The sequence below is a fragment of the Pelobates fuscus genome, chromosome 5 (assembly GCF_036172605.1).
Source record: "Pelobates fuscus isolate aPelFus1 chromosome 5, aPelFus1.pri, whole genome shotgun sequence".
Lineage (NCBI taxonomy): Eukaryota > Metazoa > Chordata > Amphibia > Anura > Pelobatidae > Pelobates > Pelobates fuscus.
Window position 1 is genome coordinate 328,430,389 of NC_086321.1, and position 18,034 is coordinate 328,448,422.

The window sequence follows — 18,034 nt, forward strand, 5'->3', positions numbered from 1 at the left end:
GTGTGAGTGTATGTTAGTGTGAGTGTATGTTAGTGAGTGTGTGTGAGTGCATCTTAGTGTGAGTGTGTTAGTGAATGTTAGTGAGTGTGTTAGTGTGAGTGTATCTTAGTGTGAGTGTATGCTAGTTAGTGTGTGTTAGTGTAAGAGTATGTTAGTGAGTGTGCAGGGCCGGACTGGGGAAAAAATTCGTCCCGGGCATTTTTTATTCACAGCGGCCCACTGAAAAGCGGGCGGGGCCAGATAGGGTGTGTTTTGTCATCCCCAATGACAAGCACGCCCTATCTCATGTTGGTTCAATGCTCTTCCAGGGCATGAGAAAAGGGCCCTGTATTTGTTCTGCACAGCGCAAGCAAATTTAATAACATGCTTGCGTTGTGTTTGCTTGAAACTTGTCTCAGGGGTTTCCATAAATGGGATACTCACGGTATCCCATTTATGGAGACACTATGTGTTTGCTTAAATGGAATCTAGTGTGTGCATAGGGTATCCAGAGTGTGTATGTCAGAAATGTAGTGTGTGTGTAGGTGGTGCAGCGTCTGTGTGTAGGGGATCTAGTGTGTGTGTGAAGGAGTGCGTATAGGAGATTTAGTGAGTGTGTGTGTGAGTGGTGCAGCGTGTGTGGGGGCTGCTGTGTGTGTGAGTGGTGTAGTGTGCATTTATGAGGAGTATAGTGTGTGTGGGAAGGTGCTGTGTGTGTGGGAGGGTGCAGTGTGTGTGTGAGGGCGCTGTGTGTGTGGGCGCTGTGTGTGGGTGCTATGTGTTAGGGTGCTGTGCGAAGGTGATGTGTGTGTGTTAGGGTGCTATGTGAGCGAGGGTGCTGTTTGAGCTAGGGTTCTGTTTGAGCTAGGGTTCTGGGTGAGTACGTTAGGGTGCTGGGTGAGTACGTTAGGGTGCTGGGTGAGTACGTTAGGGTGCTGGGTGAGTATGTTAGGGTGCTGGGTGAGTGTTAGGGTGCTGGGTGAGTATGTTAGGGTACTGGGTGCTGGGTGAGTATGTTAGGGTACTGGGTGCTGGGTGAGTATGTTAGGGTGCTGGGTGAGTATGTTAGGGTGCTGGGTGAGTATGTTAGGGTGCTGGGTGAGTATGTTAGGGTGCTGGGTGAGCATGTTAGGGTGCTGTGTGAGCATGTTAGGGTGCTGTGTGAGCATGTTAGGGTGCTGGGTGAGTGTTAGGGTACTGGGTGAGTGTTAGGGTACTGGGTGCTGGGTGAGTATGTTAGGGTACTGGGTGCTGGGTGAGTATGTTAGGGTACTGGGTGAGTATGTTAGGGTGCTGGGTGAGTATGTTAGGGTGCTGGGTGAGTATGTTAGGGTGCTGGGTGAGTATGTTAGGGTGCTGGGTGAGCATGTTAGGGTGCTGTGTGAGCATGTTAGGGTGCTGTGTGAGCATGTTAGGGTGCTGGGTGAGTGTTAGGGTACTGGGTGCTGGGTGAGTATGTTAGGGTACTGGGTGCTGGGTGAGTATGTTAGGGTACTGGGTGCTGGGTGAGTATGTTAGGGTGCTGCGTGAGTATGTTAGGGTGCTGGGTGAGTGATAGGGTGCTGTGTGAGCATGTTAGGGTGCTGTGTGAGTGATAGGGTGCTGTGTGAGCATGTTAGGGTGCTGTGTGAGTGATAGGGTGCTGTGTGAGCATGTTAGGGTGCTGTGTGAGTGATAGGGTGCTGTGTGAGCATGTTAGGGTGCTGTGTGAGTGATAGGGTGCTGTGTGAGCATGTTAGGGTGCTGGGTGAGTGTTAGGGTGCTGTGTGAGTGTTAGGGTGCTGGGTGAGTGTGATGTGTGTGTTTGCAAGGATTGTGTATTGGGGGGAGGCAGGTAAATGCCAATATTGAGTTTTTCTTTTTCGTTTTTTTAATTATAAAAATAAATATCCCCCCCCCCTTCCCTTCTTACCTGTAGCCTTGAAGGGGGAGGTAGGGGGGCACTGACATCCATCCCTGGTGGTCCTCGTGGTAAGTGAACTCTAGCCTTCGGGCTAGAGTTCACTCTCGCGAGACCGGGCCGGTTGCCATGGTAACGGCCCGGATCTCGCGAGAGAAACCCGGCGGAGCTGCAAGTTAGAGCTCCGCCGGGTCCTCCTCTCCAGGCTGGCTCCCTCCCTCTCTCTCCCAGCCGGCGGCCGCATTTGAGAGCATGTGGGCCGGTGAGGGAGATCTTCTATCTCCCCACCGGCCCTTCATGCAACACAGCGGGGCCGGCGCTCGGATAGCGCCGGCCCTGCATAGACCGGCTGGATCTCCCCGGCCTCGGCCCGTGGCCATCGCGGCTCACCGGGCATTTGCCCGGTTTGCCCGATGGCCAGTCCGGGCCTGTGAGTGTGTGTGTGTATGTTAGTGAGTGTGTGTGTGTTAGTGAGTGTGTGTTAGTGTGTGTTAGTGTTAGAGTGTGTGTGTGTGTTAGTGTGTGTGTTAGTGTGTGTGTGTTAGTGTTAGAGTGCGTGTGTGTGTGTTAGAGTGTGCGTGTTAGTGTTAGTGAGTGTGTCTGTGTGCGTCTGTTAGTGAGTGTGTATGTATGTTTGTCACTGAGTGTGTATGTATGTCTGTCACTGAGTGTGTGTCTGTCAGTTAATGTGTACGTGTGTGTCTTAAGCACTTACCTTTCTCCAGCGCCGGACTCCTTTGGCGCTGGGTATCTCTCCGCCCCGATCCGCCTCTCAGCTCCGAATGCGCATGCGTGGCAAGAGCCACGCGCGCATTCAAACCGCCCATAGGAAAGCATTACTCAATGCTTTCCTATGGACGTTCAGCGTCTTCTCACTGTGATTTTCACAATGAGAATCGCAGAAAATCCTCTAGCGGCTGTCAATGAGACAGCCACTAGAGGCTGGATTAACCCTCAGTGAAACATGTTTTCAGCTGCAGGGTTAAAACTAGAGAGACCTGGCACCCAGACCACTTCATTGAGCTGATGTTATCTGGGTGTCTGTAGTGGTCCTTTAAGTGTTTGTGTTTATGCATGCACTGGCGTACATACCGCGGTCGCAGCCCTGCGACCAGGTGCCTGCCGCCATGTGTTGCGGCCCCAGCCCGCGCAGAGTAAGCGAGCGCGCCCCACGGATCAGTTTTCGCACCGGGGCCCCATGGGTTGTGTGTACGCCACTGAGAGGGCACCTCCATCCTGCAGTGTTCCTGTAATAATAGCACAGACCGCAAAGGGTTAGCCGAGCAGGGCGAACTGGTTATAAAAGGACACATTGGAATTTGTGGAACAAACCTAGCCTAAGGTGCAAAAAATACATCATTTCACTTTCATGAGCTTTCTCAGTACTCCGAACAAAAACTGCATATAGTAGCCTCAGGCTTTTGATGTAATAGGACAGGGTTAGTCTGGTGGTACCTAGTGCACACTGTAATGTTGAAGCCCCCTCCCCACAATTAAACTACCTGAATTTAGCTAAAATAGGGAAGGTGTAGCCAGCAAAATTTGAATTGGCATGGGAAAGGCACTCACAATAATGCAACTCTGTCCATTTTATATGCGACATTCATTCTTGGTTAAAGGACATGTGTAGTTAACATGCAAAATCAAGACAATGGTTGAAACTGCTGGTTAAAGGGAAAACGGTCAGTGCGATTGATGGTAGTATTGTCATGACTGGGACATGTATTAGTACAGAACCTGAGAACCTCAATATTATAAGAATAATATATAGATCATGGGTCGTCAACCTGGTCCCTACCGCCCACTAGTGGGCGTTTTAGGATTCCAGGTGGGCGGTAGGGATTTCCAGGTTTTGACGACCGGGCGGGCGGGTGCGAGCCGGCGGTACCCCTGTGACTGGGTACCGCCGTGACCATTTGCGGCCCCGGCCCGCGCGGCAAACCGCCGGGGCCGCATATGGAGGGGTCCATCGGGGGGCCCATGCTGTCAGGGCCACCCGATGGATGTGGATTGTGAGGGGGCCCGGTCAGTGCTGGGCGCTTTAACAGCGCAACCGGGCCCCCAGTGATGACATCACAGAGCTGGGAGGAAGTGATTCCCCGGTCACTCCTCCCAGCTAAAACTGAGAGCCGCGCGGGAGGAAGACCAGGGAGTCAGAGTGGGAACTCTGACTCCCTTCCACCTGAGCCACCACTGGACCCCAGGGAAAGTCACCCTCCTGCACATACAGTGTGTGTCTGTATGTGTCGTGTGTGTGTGTGTATGTATGTGTGCCTGTCTGTTATAGTGGACTATAGTAAGTGGGCTACCTTGCTCAGCCTTCCTACTGGGTATTGCTACAAGGAAGGTTAAAAAATAGAAAAAAGGGGAAAAAAAGGTGGGGGAGGGGAATTGAGAAGGGAGAGGAGATGAGCTGACGCACAAATGAGAAATCATATTATGCGCAAACAGAGAAGTCGTCTGAATATCACTGAAAGAGACCTTCGTTTGTTCCTTACAAAAATCGAACCAGATATCAAATATTTAGTCTCGCAGCATCAACCTCAAGGATCTCATTAATCACTAGTAAAGGTAATTTCAATTTACTTTATTGTTTTCTCATTAAACTTTATAAAGTTAAAAACCTTATAAACCTGCATTAAGCAGAAATAAAAAGATAAATGTACGTACATTTATTTTTTTTAAAACACCCGCCTTTCTAAAAAAATATTCCACATTTGCGTGAAACTGGTGGGCGGTAAGGAAATTTTTTTCAACCAAAAAGATGCATTAGTGGGCGGTAGGTAGAAAAAGGTTGACTACCACTGATATAGATAAAAACTTTTTGTCATCACGACACAAAAGTTGCAATAACTCTTTGTCAGTTTTACAAACAGCAGACAATGACTTACTACATATAGAAATATTCACAATAAATAATAAAAAGATAGTATCACAAAGCATGGGAAAAAAAAGTTAATCTAGATACATGACAGCTGCTTCACAATGCCCAACAATTTATAAATCTGCACCACAGACCAGCTCAAACCTCTGTACAAAAATAAACCACTAAATTTAATTTAACCATATAAATGTTCATAACACACAAAGCATTCCCCTTGCAGGTGCCAGACCAGCTGTAACAAAGCCTAATTTTTTTTTTATAAAAATGAAGAAAGAGTGGATGTCCCCAAGTTGGAATACTGAAATGGCTGTTTGAAATATGACACAGCTAAATTTGGAATCAACAACCCACCCCTAAATTGTCCCCAGCTAAACCAAAACCACTATAGTAACTAGTGACTCTGTCTCTGGCTTTGTCCAGGCCCTCTTCAAGCTAAGAGAGCTAGAAGCAAGGGCTACTTGACCTAATCAGGGCTATGTTAGTTTGTTACTGTAGTTGATAAGTACTTAAAGAGAAATGTTGCTGCCCAATTACAAATCAAAATCATTGTTTTGTAAATATACCCCCAATGAAAACATATATGCATTTTTTTTCATTGCAGGTACATCTAAAAACAGAGTAGATCTCTTGTGTCAAGCTTTTGCAAGCCCTCCCCTTCTAACCCCGCCCAGACTTTCTGTGGCTGTCCAATGATAGACTCCCCAGTGCAGATTAATGAGAAGTCTTTCCAATTTCTGCCTAGTGATTTTAGCTCCACTGAGCTAAACAAACCAGGAAGTAACATCACCTTTTGTCTGATTAAAAGCCGGGGGGGGGAGGGGGGGGGGGATGCGGGGGGGGGGAGTTAATTTTTAAAAAAAGCACATAGGCTTGACGCATAAAGAATTTCAGCAAGCTGAAGTGCTTTAGGGGTCTGGAGTCCCTTTAAATTGGTAGCTGATAACTGTATCTAATACAAAACTGTGCATAGTATCAAAAAGTTACACAAACTCCCAGATCACTCAGCAAGGATTAAGCATATATAGAAGTCTGAACTCTCAATATGTGCTGCACAAGGCAGTTTTTAATACAAACACATCCTCATTATGACCCCACGTTGTTTTTCTGACTCAATATCCAGCCTTCCTTTCTCTACAGTACAACTAGATTTATTTAAGGAAATCCAATGTTATTTGCGGCTACGAGACACACATTTACTTAGTAGGACATTATAAAAACACTGTATTTTTTTTTTTCCCAAGTGAAGTAACCTTAGATTAGTGTCACTGAGTTTGTTGTAAAAAATGTATGGTATTTGGAAAATGTTGGAAAAAACAGAAGAGCTTAAAAGAAACGTTAATATAGCCTAATTTTCAAATTTGCATTTTTTGGGTCAAAATCTTGCAAATTCTGTTTTCTATTCCCCATCTTATACTAGTTAGTGCATGTACCTTTAACATCAATCTTCTAAGACACAGCACATACATTAGAGCACATGGTAGCATCTAATAGTTCTATCCTAAATATCCTCTGGTTTGTTTTTATTCTCTCTTTTTTTCCCATTTGCATGAATTTCCCAGACTTCCTCTGCCTTTTTTTCCCTTGACAGTAGTTTTCCACTGTACTACTAAAAATTCAGGCCAAAGGACTGTACGTCTCTTTCACAAACAGAAATAACCCTCCTTTCCTCTGAACCATTTCATTGACGATAGTCTCGGAGAGTCTAAAGTCTGTAAGCAACCATATGACCTTGTGATGTCCTTGTCATGCTATAATGTCACTGTGAATCTCTCTGCCCCCAAACCAACAGAATGATATGCACTTTCCGACATCCAAACATAAATTAATTATGCACCAGGAGTGCTCGCACAGTGCCCTGCCACACAGTGAACTGGCTCAGTTTTAAATAAGACATTGATACCGAAGTCTACCTACCTACCTACCTACCTACCTATCTATAAATCTAACTATCTATCTATCTATTTATCTTTCTAAAACAGTTATGTATTTGCAAGATAAGGAAAAGATGTGGCTAAATATTGGGTGGTCTATAATAATAAATGCACTTTTAAAATAATTTCCCCCCCTTTGCAACAGTATTTAAAGTTGTTATACTGTACCGATTACGGTCATTGGAATAACTACCTGTTGAGTGAATAAGCCTTTCTCTTATTTTGTGTATAATAAAGTTTCTTAAAACGGTATATTTATCGTGAGCCATGTTTTCTGAGAATACTGTACAATTTTCAGCCATTAGTCATGTAACATATGTTTTACTGGGTTATTAAATGTCAGATATGGCACTTTTGATCATAAAATTATTATCTTGTTATGAATGTTACGACGCCCGTTGGCACCCCAGATATTGACTAGCTAAGCATCATGGGAAATGTAGTTCAGAGACAGAGTCAAGGTTTATTCATTCTGTTAATTGTCAGGAAATGTGTAAATATGTAAAAATTAGACTTAGAGGTCTCCAGTCGAGATGATTAGTGATTTTGTAAACCAATCAAAGTCTGGCAGTAATGGGCCACACAAGGATATGTATATTCCACAAATGGGTGTACTTGTTCTAAGAGTGTTAAACAGTACAGAACATCCCCTTCGACGTTGTCAATTCTGCATACCCAAACGTGCTGCAGAAGTTGTAACGCCATCACAGGAAAATTGCTTCAAAGCTTAAACTGGAACAGAGCATAACTCAAAAAAAAAAAACAATTATCAAAAATGTTAAACCTTCCCGGGAGAGATATTCAATGCAGAGCAAAAGAAGAGAGGATTTGTACTGGGACAGCAAGGGAAATTTAGATAAGAGAGAGGGGCAGAGGCTGTTTGAAATTAAGAGTGGCTCTGGGAGACATTAAGAATGTTCTAAATATCAAAATTGGGGAGAGAACAGCTGCATGAAACGGGAGAAGAAAGGGAAACAACAAAATGGTTGACGGACTGCATGATAAAATGTGAGGATGGAGAATACTAGCACCTCATGAATATAGGGAGAAAAACAATAATAATGTGATGCAAGATCTAAAATATCAAACCTCCATCTTCAAGTCCCATGATGCTCAGTCAATTCTATGGACTTTACTGCTAGCCTATACCCGTGAGTGAAGCTGTTAAATTGAAAGGATCTGCAAGGTTCTAAGGGGCCATCAGTTCTGTGAAAGACAATAATAAAACGGGTGTAAGGGATCAAATGAGACGGTTATATAGTCCATGAGAGAGCTATAGTGTATGTTTGATGACACGGTACAGCATGTGATGATATAATTGTGGTCGGGGTACATGAAATGTTGGTTGAGGTCAATCAAACCTCCTTCTCCTCCCCTTTACAGCTTACTTCGGTTGGCATTATGGGGATAAGAAATGTCTACGGTAAATGTCCCTGGTGTCTAGCGGTGGAGAAGATGGGGAACTGTGTAACCGGTCACACAGCTTCCTTCCTGTTTTGTCCTTGGCAGGTTTATAACATGGAGCGGGTGCTGGGATACCATTCTGCATGATGCAGTGTATCACTATGCGCCATATCGTATTAAGCAGGCAGTTACTAGCCACATGCTTAAATCAAAATCTGGGATCATATCGCAACTCTCTGTTCCACTTGCCTAGGCCTAAATTGCTGTACTAGAGGGCCAACCAGGATAAAATGTGAAAATAATCTAAAGAAATGAGTGTGAAACATATGGTGAGATAACATCCTCCTATGAGAAGAGATGAGGGCAGATATTTAAACCATAAAGCCCATATCACAATTTCAATAATTAATTGCCTTTGTAAAGTGCAAATCTAATATAATGGGATAATGGGAGCTCTAATAAAGGCCTTGATAACAATTCTGCTTGGATATTCCATCAATAATGTCTTCTGGTCTTTGTTCGGAATTGAGTGTTTTTTATAACACAATGACAATCAATATTGTCACAATCTTTTTCTGCCTGTCATGTTGTCAATATTGGAAATCACTATTGATTTAAAACTGGTCTAAACCGCTGTTGTTATCATTAATCACACAATCTCAATATCAACGCTCTGAGATTGTGAAGTTAAAGGGTTAATTCAAGCACCTTTACCACTTTAGTCTAGTTGTGGTGCGAGTAGTACCCAGGTGCCCTTCCCAGTAATGCGGGAAAACCACTGCAACAGGCCTACCTTGACCTCTTACCTCGGCTCTGCCAGTTGCCATACCTCCTCTAATGCTGGGTGATTTGCATCTGGCTTCAATAGAGCTGCCGAAGTTGGATGCCAATCCTGACAGTCATTCATTAGCTGAGAGTGTCATATGAACAATCTCAGCCAAAGAATGGCCCCCCTTTGCAAAGAATATGCACAAAATTGACATTAGCAAGACCGGAACTCTCGTACCAAGCTGGTTAAAGATGTTGTAGCAGGTTTTACCTTCAGCAGGTTGCCTAAATATCTGTATGTGAGGCTTTTTTTTTTTTTTTTTAAACGCTGGACATACAGACTTCAAGCACCATTACCATGTCAAAATAATGGTTATGGTGCTTGGAGTGACAAACAAGGGTCCTTCTTGGAACGGTCTGACTTGACTTTTTGACTCTGTTTGTTCTGCTAATTCACAAAATGGTTTGCTGATTTGTAAGGTGTTGGTCAATTAGTTGAATTTGATTAGGCAGAAACAGTTCTGCTAATGTGCCAATACATCTTCTTTGGCATGATTGTGATCGCTTAAGCTTGACTGCTTTAGCTAAGGTAATGTCAAAAGTATTGTCGAATTGGAATGGTGTGATTGTGATCTTGTCGGTAGCATTTACAGTTCATCAACAGCCGTTAGCATGTCTATAATTATCTAACAGTAGGTTTGTGATCAAGGCCAAAGTAAGGAGAAACTCAGAATATTTTTTTAAATATATTATTTTTAAAGTGGCAAAAACATACTTCAATGAAATATACAGCTGGTATGCAAGGCTATGTAGTTATGGCAAAAATAGTTAGACATACAGAAATTTAACATTAGTCCAATAAATAGGTCATTATGTCATATTTAAAAAAGTATATGAGTGCGACTTTTTTTATAGATAGATAGACAGATACATTCACAAAATATGTGATTTAATCCAAATCAATTGGGGTTTTCTTTTAAAACAAAATCTAATTTAATGTAGCCTATTGAATAAAATAGAAGAAAGCATTTAAAAATATGATGTCTTCCTGAAAGTTGCCATGCTATGGTATGGGTGAATGTCAAGAGAGAAAGTTAGGGAAGGGATGATGAAGAGCGAGGGATTGAGATGGCGAGAAAAAAATTGAGACAGATGCATCAGGGGGTTTCTAAGTATTAGGGGGGAGGGGGGGAGCAGCAGATGATAGTGAGAAGGATTAACCTGAGGGAACACAAGATGGCACAGTGAAGATTACACAGGGGAGCAGAGAGAAAGCAGAGATGGATAGAGATGGGGGAAGGGGGTTATGAAAACTGTGTAAAGTTGACAGTATATATAAGGCAGCAAAAGGAGACTGAGGAAAAAACAAGCCTACAAGTGGGGAATAGAGAATTGAAAAAGGGAAACTGCAAAGAGAGAAGGCCACCATGCGAGAAGAGGCCAATGTATGTAAGGTATAAAGGGTAAAGGTGTGTATTGGGAAGTTAAAAGGAATTAGGGAGCATTTGGATGTATTAGGGGCCAGGTGAGAACAGCCAGGAAGAGGAAGATAAATATAAAATGGAATAAGAGAAATAGGAACAAAAAAAAGCAAGAACAAAAAAGATAAAGAGAAGAAAGGGCGATGGTAAGAGAGTATGATATGGTAGGTTGGAGTAAAAGGGACCAGGGAAATAAAGACCGGTACAGTAAATAATGCTAAAATAAATTAAAACACAGCAGGTGAAAAGGAAGGCCGTAAGAATGCAGGAAAGAGATATAACGGGAGTGATTGAAGAAAGAAAAAGTGAGAGAAAGTAACTGAGTGTTGACATAGCTAAAGAGTAGTTTGAATGAAGGAAGGAGAATACTTGAAGTTAAAAGAACAGAGAGCTAAAGAATTAAGCAAGCGAACAAGGGGTAGAAGAAGTGTAGGAGAACAAGTGGCGATAAAATGGACTTGTACAACAAGCGGACATAGAAGAGGGTAAAAGAGAACGAGGGACGGAAAAAGAAGTATAAGAAAGCCGAAGTTGGACTGAGATAGGAGGGGAAAAAAAGAAACGCAAAAGTGTAAAGGGTAAAAGAAATTACAGAGAGCACATGAAGATTGGAGGTAGCTGGAGTATATGGGTTGAGACATGAGTCTGAGAGAGACGATGGAATTAGGAGGGAGTTAGATAGGGCAGTTGACCGGAGGGAATTAGAAAGAGCTGGTCCGAATATGAGAAAGTTGGAGGCAACAGGTTAATATTGGGGAAAGAGGGAGTAGGAGACGATTGGAGGGAGTTTGAGGGACCAAGTGAAAATTAAGGTGGCGTTAGACGGAGCAGCAGAAGATATAATGGTGTTAAGAAGAGTGGGCACAAATCGAGAATTAGAGAGGGCAGGTGAAGAAAGAAAGACGGGGCAGGTAAACACAAGAGTAGACAAGGAGTGAAGACAAGGTGTATGAGCGCAGGTAAATATGGAGGGAATTAGAGCATGTGAATAAAGGATGGAGTTGGACAGAGGGGATTGGTGGAGTAAATGATGATAGGATTATTTGATTTAATAAATATGTTAATAGAAAGAAGCTGTTAAGAGAATAAGGATATAATGATGCACGTGGAGAGAGAGGGGTAGGGGGAGGTGGTGGGAAGGTGGCACGATTCAAGGCAAAAGTGAACAAGCACCTTCACTTAATTGACTGCTAAGTTTACATCTGTGTGCTGATTTGTTTTCCTCTCCGGATGGCGTGGTAGCAGTTTACATTGAAGAGAAAGTGATATAATGCTGCTTTATTCAGAATCTCATACAAACACGAATCAGAGTTCTCCACACTGCTGTGCCACATGCATCCCAAGTCTCGCACGCTGCAACATGAGGAACAATCTGACTCAAACACACTGCATTCGTTTTTGTGATTCAGTGTTCAGATAGCAGAGAGAATAACCATTCACAGCCAAGGTGCTTAGAAGAGCGCTAAGACTGTTTTTTTTTTTTTTGTTTGTTTTTTAATTATCTTCGAACTTTTGACTGTGTCACGTTTTTTGTTGTGGTTTCTATATCATATATGAAAAAAATAAAAAAATTTTTTTAGAAAAGGTGCAAACTATTTGTAATCTCTTGCATCACGCTTCCAGGAAACAAAAAGGAGGAGGGGGGATTGGGTGAGGAGGAATGAATGAAAATGAAAAAGGATAATAGGAACCCAAAAAGTACAGAGAGGAAAAGTGTTCAAGGACTAGAAGATAGTAGAAGACAAGATAGGCAAGTGAACATAACTAAAGTGAGCAGTATGGGCAGAACTGCCACAAGATTCAGGCCAACCAGACAGTGACCCTAGGGTGACAAACTATCAGGGTGATGTACTGCCTGGATGGTGTGGGATACAGGTGACAAGGAAATGTGGGGTGCGAAATGAGAAAACCGGATGAGTAATGGTAAAAAGGAAAGTATATTCAGAGAGAAAGATAGCAAAGGATGTTGGGAGGGGCAACAAGCAAAGCGTAAGATACACCATTGGTAAAACGTAATCATAATAAGAGAAGGGTGGAAAAGAATTTAGGAAGAGGTAGAGAGCAAGACGAGATGGGCGAAGATAGAAGAATATGTATAGAGGAGGTAAAGAGAGACCAGGGACAGCAGTGAGGGATTAGGACATGGGAAGCAAAGCCGATGGTTTTAAAGAAGGAAAAAAAACAGGGAATGAGAAAGAAATAAGGACACAGCAGGAAAGCAGTGAGAGCAGAGAAGAAGAGCAGGGCAAAGATCATGGAGCGTTTGATGGAATCGGTGAATGGCTGAGTGTTTTGTAAGCATTGCGGCCCTTCAGCTCTCTCCCAGATGATACATCGGCTCAACCAGCTAATTACATTCTGCTAACATAGGTACATGTACAGCATCCAGCTCTAGACTGGTCTCCGGAATAAACAGAGTCGCTGCAGTGTGAGGGTCATATTCCATTGTTTTGTCAATGGAAGCAGAATGTTTCAATGAACGAAGACTAGGGTGATGGATGGTGATGATGTAAAGATGCAGGAAACCCTCCATGGCATCAGCACCAGCACAAGCAGTGACATCACAGCGACATCACAAGTGGGACATGTGACATCTCGGAATCAATACTGTAACACAAGTAAACAGACAATTCCAGTGACAGACATACAGTTAGACGCACGGCTAACAAATAGCTAAACGTACAGACTAACTGCTATATAGGCGCTACGTGTAGGTGAATGAATGGGTAGAGAGAGGTTAATAGGCCCAGACAGACTATGTCTCCCCTATTCTGTACTACATGCAGGCTACACACAGCCTTGTCTGATACTCTGCACTACCACAGGGCTGGAGTAGCAGGGGATGAGGGGGGAGTAGAGAAAGGTCAGGTGTAGCAGAAGGAAAAGAGATCAGGAATAATTGGTGCTAGGGGGAAGGGTGCAGGCATGGAAGTAAGGCAATATGGTCAGAAATAACAGGAGGGCAAATTTCTGGACTGGAGGGGAATTGCATTGGAATAGCAAAATAGCACATCACTGGTTACATAGTAGTGTTTATCCCTTCGTGTGCGCAGGAACAGCAGAGAGAAACGCAGAGTACCCCGGTTACTAGTTACCATTACTAGCAGTTAACTCGTTTACAATAAGTGGGGCCTGCAGGAACACCTGCCTATGAGTGGCAATGCCATGGGGACAACAAAATAAATACCCATTTCGTTATATGCATTTTAATTAACACACACCCATGAATCCTTAATAGCCCACTTCTGTAACCGTAGCCAACATACTGGCTATATGGGGGCTACATACTGGCTATGTGGGGGCTGTATAACTGCCGCCACCTTCCCATCACTCATATATTACCCCCTTCCAAAACTAAGGTACACCCTCCCCCACCTTACATAAAAAACATCTTACCTACAGTCTGACGTTGAAGATGCAACACGGTTCCTTCCCTCCTCACTCTTTCTCCTCCTTCTGTCTTCAGGTGAAAACCGGCTGTACCCCCCCTTTTGCGGCCACCAACACCAAGCTCTAAGACCCCCTCCTCTTCTTCCCCCACCTTTTTCCTCCCCTTCTCCTCTTTCTGCAGTGTTACAAAGGTATGTGGCTGCTTTCCTTTGCTCGGGTCTCACCTCCTCAAGCCTAACCCTACGGTATTATGGTAAGGTGCCCCCCACCCCCTGTATCATGCTCTGGTGGATGATGAAGAGCAGGGATGCTGTAGCTGGTGCTGATGCAGGCTCTCTGTGCTCTGTCTCCCTACAGAGGAAAGGGGGAGAGGAGGGGGGAGGGATGGAAGAGCAGGCCTGGAATCCTGCAGGGATGGGGATCTAGGACATAGGATCTGGAGCTGTCTGTAGACGCACATCCACTCTGTGCTCTCTCTCTCCTTCTGCCTGCGGAGTCAATGAAATCAATGAATGAAAAAATAAATATATAAATAAATATCTTCGTGTGTTTGCGAGTGTGTGTGTTTATGGATGGATGTATATATAAATCTAAACTTATACATGTATTTATATAATAACAGTTTCAGTGATTTGGAAATGGAATAAGAAAAGAAAAAAGAGAGAAAAACAAATGTGTCCATTATTTAAAATTTATATTTATTCACAAACTGCAAATAGCTTTATTTTACATTATCGTATGGGGTTCAAACAAACTAGGAGACAATAAACGTTAAATGAAATAAAAGTTAATGAGGACCCTGGCAGTGAGAATTTACTATCTATCTATCCCGTCTGTCTGTCTATATCTAACTACTGTATATGTCCAACCATCAATCCATCTTTCCATCCAACAATCTATCCATTTGTCCGTCCATCTGAGCTGCACATACAATCACAAAATATTTTAATTAGTCCAAATCCGAGGTTTTGGATTAAAAAAAACTAAATCCAGTTTATGTTCTGATATAGTTTGCACTGTCTTAATTGTATGTAGGAGAGTAACCCAAATTAATCTATTATCTTTACAAATGGGTTGGGGGATGGGGATGGGGGATGATGTGCTGAGCGGACAAGACATTGATTTGTAAAAAGATTCTGTCTGTAGGATTTGGGATCAGACAAGAAATGTATAGAGTCAGGCTACTTAATCATATGGAAATGTAATCACCAAATATAACAATGTCAAAACGGAATAACTGAGGGAATGTACATATAGTGCAGTTCGTAAGTATTTGGACTGTGACAAATTAATGTGTTTTTTGTGACTCTGCACTGCAGCACATTGGATTGTAAATTAAACAGTGACTAAGAGGACAGCTTGACTGTCAGATTAAATGTGTGTAAAAGGTATTTAACGTGGAAAAACATGTGGACAGAAATGTAGATATATATTTTTGCATCATGCTCACATTATGATCATTATAACAAATACACACACTATAGTCATTAGGAATATAATTTTGTTGACATTTTATGACATTAGATACGCATAACTTTATGGGTAATTTACTATAAGACAAGAATGCAATAGTTAATATGTTGAAAACCCCTCAACATAATTACTCAAGAATTAATTTTCCAAAAACATTTGCCCGCTTCCCTGCCAAAATAAATACTTTAAAAAAAAGTGCTTATTAAAAAAAAACAAAAACATATAAATGCATAAGAATGTATAAAGGCTAATATCATGCTCCAGGACCTATTAAAACTAGGAGAGCTCCCTCCAAGTCCATCACTCAATGGGGAAGGAGGCGTAATAAAAAAAAGAAAAATCTCTGTAAACCTCTTTCAGCTCACAAATTAGAACTCCTATGATAATAATATATTAGAGTCTTATGTCCACAGCAACCCCTCTCTTTCCCTCTGAGAAGTGAGTAAAATCTCTAAAATGTAGAGCACCCACCGTTTACAGCTGAATTACGACACCATATCATTATGCAAACCCCTATATGTCTTGAATTTATTGTGCAGATACAAATGTTGAATGTTTAAATGCCTTTTATTTAAAACCCTCCCCCCCTCCCCCCCGTCTCTCTCTTTTTTTTAATTTCCACCTTTCTTGACTTGCCAAAAAAAAAAGACAGTAAATCTCATTTTAAAACAAAACAAAAAAACAAACAACTCAATAGGACTCTTATCTAGCCAATATACTATGCACTGATGCTTTGTAGTGGTTATGGTGCATGCGGTATACTTTCAACACTACAAGTACTGGGCATTAGAATTGTGACCTCCTTATACTGTACAGTGCTATAGGGAAGCCCAGTTGGGCCTGGCACTAAGGGTCCCATACAAATCCCTTACTCCTTTCTAATGCATGTTAAATATATGTGGGTGTAGGCATGCATGCAAGTCATGTTTTTATACTTACTAAGTTCATTCAGCATGAAAGGCACCATTAAAAAAAAAAGAAAATGTTCAAACTATAAAGAACTTCGAGATAAAATTACATTCCATTTACTGTCTATACTCTACTCCATGCCCCCGACACACCAGTGACAAATGTTCTTACCCGAGGAATCTCCTGCGCCTCCCACCATCACTACCACCAAAATATAAAAAGCACTGGATTAAGGTATGAAGATTTCAGTACTATCTTGCTTTAAGCCCAAATGAGTCACAATAAATTAACTACAGGCATAGTCACCTATTAATCATAAGCCAATCATTGTGTCTAATTCATGTGTTCAAGCAGAGAACATATTGTAACCTGGCACTCTTAAACCCCCCATGGATAAACTGCCTATTGCAACTATATGTAAAACCATGTTCACCTGTGCTTCTGTGCGTTCATAAAATAGGGAGTGAAGCAATAAGAACCAGTGTTTGAATGCATGCATGTGTTTTTGCTTGTAGTGTAGCCAGGGCCGGACTGGGAATTCAAAGCAGCCCTGGAAAAAAATTGTATGCCAGTCCCATAAGTTCTTGTGCCACGTAATGTGTATGTGTATACTGGCGTACATATAGCCTGTCATTCCAAGGGGCCCGGCTGCCCTGCAGACCCCTGCGACCAGGTGCCCGCCATCATCATTTGCGGCCCCAGCCCGCGCGCCAATTGCCGCGGCCGCATTTTAAGGTGCCCATCGGGTGGCCCTCATAGCAAGACCACCCAATAGGCACCTTATGATGGGTATGGATTTTCAGGGGGCCCGGTCAGCGCTGCATCATTTTGAGATCATCTCACGCTGGGAGGAATTGACTCCCCGTCACTCATCCTAGCTATCACTGAGAGCTCGCGCGGGAGGAAGCAGAGGGAGAACTCTGAATCCCATCAACCTGAGCCACCACTGGATCCCAGGGAAAGTCACCCTCCTGCACTTAAAAAGGAAACAGGAGGGCGACTTAAATATTATGTGTGTGTTGTTTGGATGAATGTATGTATGTATGTATGTGTCTGTCTGTATTTATGTATGTGTGCCTGTCTGTTTGTATGTATGTGTCTTTGTATGTATGTCTTGTGTATGTGTCTGTCTGTTTTTGTGTATGTGTCTGTCTGTTTTTATGTATGTGTGTGTGTCTGTTTGTATGTGTGTGTGTGTGTCTGTATGTATGTGTATGTGTGTGTCTGTTTGTATGTATGCTTCTCATGTGTGTGTGTGTGTCTGTTTTTATGTATGTATCTTGTGTAAGTGTGTGCCTGTCTGTTTGTTTGTATGTTTTGTCTGTATATATGTGTGACTGTCTGTTTGTATGTATGTGTGCCTGTCTATTTGTATGTGTGTATGTATGTGTCTGTATGTATCGGTCTGTCTGTCTGTGTGTGTCTCTGTATATGTGCGTGTGTGTGTCTGTTGGGGGAGGGAGTTAGAGGGGGGCCCCATGGATCAGTTTCAAACCGGGGACCCATGGATTGTGTGTACGCCACTGTATGTGTGTGTGTGTGTGTGTGTATATATATATATATATATATATTACACATATACAGTTCAATCTTGCCTTGCACTCCTGCTTTAATATAATCACTGTTTTAATACCGGGTGCTAGACTGTGGTCTGAGGCGGCTCTCTAATTAGGCGATTTATCAATTCACTCCATCAATACCCCCCTCACACCATTAATACCCCCTTTCACTCCATCAATACCCCTCACACCATTAATACCCCCCTTCGCTCCATCAATACCCCCCCTCACACCATCAATACCCTCCTTCACTCCATCAATACCCCCCTCACACCATTAATACCCCCTTTACTCCATCAATACCCCACTCACACCATCAATACCCTCCTTCACTCCATTAATACCCCATTCACTCC

At 42.8% G+C, this 18,034-nt stretch overlaps 1 protein-coding gene across 2 annotated transcripts in view; it reads right to left on the reverse strand.

Moving 5' to 3' along the window:
• The window catches only part of DLGAP4 (DLG associated protein 4), a 175,323-nt gene extending 161,249 nt beyond the window's left edge, over window positions 1–14,074 (reverse strand). For both annotated transcript variants that reach the window (XM_063455661.1, XM_063455660.1), the window contains exon 1: window positions 13,744–14,074. The gene's annotated coding sequence lies outside the window, so the exon portion shown is untranslated. The remainder of the gene's footprint in view (window positions 1–13,743) is intronic.
• Window positions 14,075–18,034: the final 3,960 nt, after the last annotated feature.